At 56.1% G+C, this 6,289-nt stretch overlaps 1 pseudogene; it reads left to right on the forward strand.

Annotated features, from left to right (window-relative positions):
* The first annotated feature begins 3,013 nt into the window (after nucleotides 1-3,013).
* On the forward strand, nucleotides 3,014-5,796 carry LOC147961095 (uncharacterized; annotated as a pseudogene).
* Nucleotides 5,797-6,289: the final 493 nt, after the last annotated feature.

The following is a 6,289-nucleotide window of genomic DNA, read 5'->3' on the forward strand; positions in this document are numbered from 1 at the left end:
AATCACGGCGAAGGTTTCAGGCCAATCGGAGTTACGGATCTCTATATATATACGAAACGGTGAAACAGAGCCAGAAGAGAACGCAGAGCCAGAGAGAAACAGAGAGATAGATCCAATCTCGGAGGGGCTCTCGCCCCTCCCATGCCATGGAGGCCAAGGACCAGAGGGGAAACCCTTCTCCCATCTAGGGAGGAGGTCAAGGAAGAAGAGGAAGAAGGGGGCCCCTCTCCTCCTCTCCTCTGGTGGCGCCGGAACGCCATCGTGGCCGTCATCATCATCACCGCGATCTTCACCAACACCTCCGCCATCTTCACCAACATCTCCATCACCTTCCCCCCTCTATCTACAATGGTCCACTCTCCCGCAACCCGCTGTACCCTATACTTGAACATGGTGCTTTATGCTTCATATTATTATCCAATGATGTGTTGCCATCCTATGATGTCTGAGTAGATTTTCGTTGTCCTATGAATGGTTGATGAATTGCTATGATTGATTTAATTTGCTTGTGGTTATGTTGTTGTCCTTTGGTGCCCATCATATGAGCGCGCGCATGGATCACACCATAGGGTTAGTTGTATGTTGATAGGACTATGTATTGGAGGGCAAGAGTGATAGAAGCTTAAACCTAGCATAGAAATTGATGCATACGGGATTGAAGGGGGACAAATATATCTTAATGCTACGGTTGGGTTTTACCTTAATGAACATTAGTAGTTGCGGATGCTTGCTAATAGTTCCAATCATAAGTGCATAGAACTCCAAGTCAGGAATGACATGCTAGCAGTGGCCTCTCCCACATAATACTTGCTATCGGTCTAGTAAAGTAGTCAATTGCTAAGGACAATTTCGCAACTCCTACCACCACTTTTCCACACTCGCTATATTTACTTTATCGTTTCTTTATCTAAACAGCCCCTACTTTTTATTTACGTAATCTTTATTATCTTGCAAACCTATCCAACAACACCTACAAAGTACTTCTAGTTTCATACTTGTTCTAGGTAAAGCGAACGTCAAGCGTGCGTAGAGTTGTATCGGTGGTCGATAGAACTTGAGGGAATATTTGTTCTACCTTTTGCTCCTCGTTGGGTTCGACACTCTTACTTATCAAGAACTGTTGCGATCCCCTATACTTATGGGTTATCATAGAGCATGCAGTAGCCTTCGAGACGACGCCGGTTCTTTGCTTTCACCCGCCTCGGCACCGAGCCACCTCGCCGCGGCTTTTCATTGCTCGCCAGCAGCTGGGCGAGGGCGGCCAACACCATGAGATGCTCTTCTTCCTGGACGTCGGCCTCGGCTTCCTCCTCCAGCAGCGCGGCGAGCGCTTCCTCGTCATCCGAGTCCATCGCCGAGGCAGGCAAATCGCCGAACACCTTGCGTCCGGTTGGGCGTGTACCCGCCGCTGAACTGCCCCTCCTCGGCCGGAAACGGCGGCAGGAAACGCCTAGCTGTTGTTGGAGGGGCTGCCGCGGCAAAGCTCTGCTATTTTTCTGGCGGGGAATGGCTATCTAGCGGTGAAGGGCGGCGGGCGGCGCCGGGATATAGCTAGTGGCGGCCGAGGGCGCGGGGGGTGGGAGGCGAGTTGGGGAAGAAAACTGTGACTTTTCCCCTGACGGTGTGGGCTAGCCGCGCTTTTCCCTTGCGCCGGAGCCCCCAATTGCCCCCAGTGCGCCGGGTTCAGCCTGTGACCGCCGGGCAGAAAAAAGGGCCGAACCGGCGATTTTCGGCGTCCTGGGGGCGCGACTGGGGCGTTTTTTGGCGCCGGTGCCGAAAAAGTGGCCTGGGGGGCCTGTTGAGGGCGTGGCTAGAGATGCTCTAATGGACTCCGTTGTGACAGAACATCGTCTTTCATCATAATGATCTGGATCATAAATAGTAAGTATGAGGTAGAAAAAACGACAAATGAGGTGGAGTAGAGAGAAGTCATGCTTGAACTAGCAACCCATTAGGCACACTATATGCTAACAAAAGTGAACATTAAGTACTAAAAATATGGGATGGAGCATGTGGATTTCAAAATATTATCTGATTAGGTGCAAAGAATGTGATAGGGCTGATGGCATGCATCACCATTCAGTTGACATTTGCAGTTAATGGGCAAAGCCTACGACATATAGTTCATAGTGGGTGAGGACTATGGGAAGAGAGGGTGCGGGCGATAGCAGGGCAATCCCGCCGCCATCGTCCCCGCCACCACCAGAACCACCGCCGCCGGTGCTGGAGGCCTCGCATGTGCCACCAGAACCACCGCCGCCGGCGCTAGCACTGCCATCGTCGGGGCCGACTCAGGAGGGGCCGGCCCGAGCTGAGTCTGATGCGGATCTGGATCAGGACGATACTCATTTGGCCCACGCCAGATGGAGGATTCATTTTGACGACGTCCAAAAGATTGGATCAGGGAGGGACGGATTCCTCTACTATCATGCGGCATCAAGATGGACGACGGGTCGAGATCGAGATCATGACATTCTCGCGGGCCACCTTTTGGATGTGGATGAACGGATCCACGTAGGTGCATGTTTTACTATTGATGATTTTCAAATTATCATTCATGACTACGTGCAGGAGAGATTGCTTGAGGAGGGGCCGATTGAACTTGTCGATCTCGCGTCGGACTCCAAGAGTATAGTACCTAAGCCAAACATCGGAGGATGGTTTTGGGTGCTCGCAGACCCTGACGAAGAGGATGATGACGACGGGACAGCTCCGGCTCGCAGACGACATCGGATGTGATCTGTAAGGCTTTCCAAACTGGGTATTCAGAGGAGGAAGTGGCTACATGTGTGCAGGGTGTCGTGCCGATTGACGATCCGGCGCGGCAAGGTCTGCTTCCGGAGGACAACGTGGAGGTAGTTCGCCGGATTGTCCATCGTAGGACGGCGGCGTCCGCGATCTGGCCATGGAAAGGCCCCATACCTAAGGTACATCTTCCCAACTTGACTATTCTCGATATGATTCGGTCGGATTCTTGGACTACAGTTACTAGAAGAAAATTACCTCGCCGGGCATGGGCTCGACCGGCGCCGGAGGTGACCGCGGCAGCGCCGCCACCGGTCAGGGCGTCTCAGATCAGAGCGGCTCACAGGAGCGTTTGAATTCGCTCCTGGGCCGCGAGGGGAGGCGATATGTTGATGGGCCGCTGGGTGTCTCTGGGTCGGGGTCTGCTGGGTATGTGGCCCAGATAGAACCGCCTATTGAGCACGTCGAGAGGGTCGACGCATGCAGCGTCTCCCGATCATCGCTTCCGCCCCCATCGCAGCGCCCTAGGGTTCTTCGTCCCACGCCAACGCGGCGAGTTCTTTCGGCGGGGGATGACCGGGCTCGGCGCATTCCGCCTCTCGGGACCATGGCTGGGCGCGGCGGGCCACCGGTGCCCGCAAAGGCCTCTTCTGGCGGGGGGGTTGGCCGCGGCGGTGGTGCGCCGCAGGTGCCCGCAAAGGCCTCATCTGCCGGGGGGTGGCCGCGGCGGTGGTGCGCCGCCGTTGGGCGTTGGCAGTGTACGGGCCGCTCCTTCCCTGCCCGTGCATGGCGCCGGTCGAGGTGGGGTGCCACCCTTGTCTGGGGGACGGGGCACTGGTTCTCCTGGTGGAGCGACCGCGGTGACAGCTGGTCGTGGCCTTGGCGTACAGCCCGGGTTTCGGCCGCCGCCGCCTAACTCGGCAGCTTTGGCCGCGGGGCGTGGCGCGGCTCTGCCGAGGCCTCTGAACCCTACGGCGGTGGGGCATGGAGCTGGTCGACCGAGGCAGCCATTGTATAATGGCCCTCGGCCAGTTGGTCAAGTCAATTCCCAGGCCACTAATACTGGCGTGCAGTCTCGGGCCGCGCCGCCGCCTCACTATGTGGCAAGGCCGATGCAAATGCGCTTCGGACATACGCAGACGAGACAAGACAAGATGGCTGGAGAGTCTACTGATCCGCCCCATGAACAGTGGGGGAACGATGGCCATGATGCTTATGGGGATGGTCAGCACCGTGGATCGTCATCTACGGGAGGTGGCCGTGGTTATGCTTGGCAGAGTGATGGTTCCGCTGAGAGGCCGTTCTTTGGCCCTCCGGGCGGTTTCGTTGAGGGTGCTTCTGGGCCGGACTACCGGCAGAGAGGTGGCTACCGTGGACACCGTGGTGGTCGCGGGGGAGGTCGTGGTCGATTCCGCAGACAGCCTCCACCGCCGGCTGTTGTGGACCAGCAGGCTACTGAGGTGGCGAGCGACCGATTCCCCTCAGGTGACCGCACTGACTAGCCAGGCTATGGAGGTAGTGAGGGCTTTGGCCAACACGGATGTTGCTATGACTGGTGCTTCAGCTGACGAAGGTATCAGGTCTGAGTCTGAGAGGGCGTCCAAGTGGGCGCGGAGGAAGGAGAAGATGATATGCTATCGATGTGGTGAGAAGGGTCACTTCATTGCTGAGTGCGTGGCTGAGTTGTGTGATACGTGTGGTAAGCCAGCGCATGCCACAGGAGATTGCCCACTTCTGCGTGATCAGGCTCCGGCTCTTACAATGTATGGAGTATATTGTGCTCAGCTGATGTTTTTTGAGTCCCCGGCTACGAGAGATATTCCAGTTGAGACGCAAAGCTTGACTACCACTGGAATTGTGAAAGCTACCCAAGGAGCGGTCTCTGAAGCTTAGATTGTGCAGAGGCTTCAGGAACTGGCTCCTGGTGATTTTCAGTGGGAGCTTGTCCACATCGAGGAGCATGTGTTCAGAGTTGATTTCCCATCGGTAGAGGACTTGCGGCGGTTACAGAGCTTTGGGTTGTGCAAGGTCCCCGGCACTAATTGCATTCTAGAGTTTCACGAGTGGAAGAAAGTGGAGCCTAAGGGAAAGCCCCTCACTCAGGTGTGGCTGCGGTTTTCTGGGGCACCCTCTGAGTCTCTGATGGATGTTCGGGTTGTGGCTAGTCTAGGGATCATGGTAGGCAAAACTGAGAAAGTGGATATGGCTTTCACTCGTGCACACGGGGTGGCCCGATTGCTAGTGAGTGTTCTGGACATCGAGTTCGTCTCGGATGTGGTTAACTGGACTTATAGGGGCGTGGTGTTCCCTCTAGAGATTGAGATTGAGGATTCAGAGTTGTTTGCTGAGGCGGTTAATGGGGCTGATGTGGATATGCACGAGGGTGACGACAATGCGGGTGCTAGGGAGGATCAGACTGATGAGGCTAGACGAGAAAGGTCGAACGGATCGGGACCAGTGGCTCAGTTACCCGAGGCTGGGTCCGGAGTAGAGCCGGCCCCATGTCCGTCAGTCCCGAAGAGTACTTTGCGGTTTGGATCCTTTCAGCCTGCGTCTGCTCCTCCTAGGCTTTAGAGCGACCGGGTTGAGTCTGATGATGCTTTTGAGTGCTCGCTCCCAGTGCTGGATTTTGGGACTACTGATCATCCCGTGGTGGGCGACCGTGTGACGGTACACTCGGCGCCGACCTTGGAAGGGGGAGGGGACGTGGAGCCTCAGGAGGTTCCGCCCCTCCCAGCGCCACCAGTGGTCACGGGCGGACAGATGTTGGCCGCTTCGGTGGTTATGCCTAGGGGGAGTTCGGGGCAGGTGGCCGCGAATTATTCTCCCCATATCCTGACGCCGACGACGCTTGTCGCACCGGCGACGGCCGGCCATGGGGGAGACCGTCTGGGGCAGGTGGCCCCGGCTCCTTCCCCTTCGGCACCGGCTACTGAGGCTATATCTCCGGTGGTACTGGGCGGGAGTCTGGGGCAGGTGGCCCCGGCACTTCCTTCTCCCTCGGCAGTCGGGACGACGACGCCCTCAGGCTTGAGGGTTGGGGCGGGATGAGTGCTAGGGCAGGCGGCGCCGGCGCCTCCCTCCCCCGGCTTTCCGTCCGTACGCCTTGGGATCCCTCCGCCACCACCTCCTCCGAGTGGCACTACTTGGGAGGAGGTTATTGCCTTTGGTGGGATCCCCGACCCAGTATCTGCGGGGCGACGGATGAGTTCTCGTCTCCAGGACCACCCGAAGGTTGATGACATGCAGTAGAGGTGCACTATGAGGGTGGCCAAGCTTCGAGATGCTGAGATCTCTACTGGTATGTCCGTCAACATATCTAATTCTTTATTGCATTTTTCTAATGAGGAAATTATAAAATAATGCAAACCAGTTAGGAGTTTCACTAGGGGCTAATGATAGTGAAATTTCCAATTCGGTAAATGATCTTTTAGATTTGGAGGCGGAACGTGCCTTAGAGACTATTCGTAATCTGGCTGCGGTAAAACCCATGAATGATGATGAGATTAATGCGTTGGGGGTCCGAATGCTCGATAATTTGTGT

This window comes from Triticum urartu, chromosome 7A (genome assembly GCF_056163025.1).
Source record: "Triticum urartu cultivar PI428250 chromosome 7A, HENAU_Tu73, whole genome shotgun sequence".
NCBI lineage: Eukaryota > Viridiplantae > Streptophyta > Magnoliopsida > Poales > Poaceae > Triticum > Triticum urartu.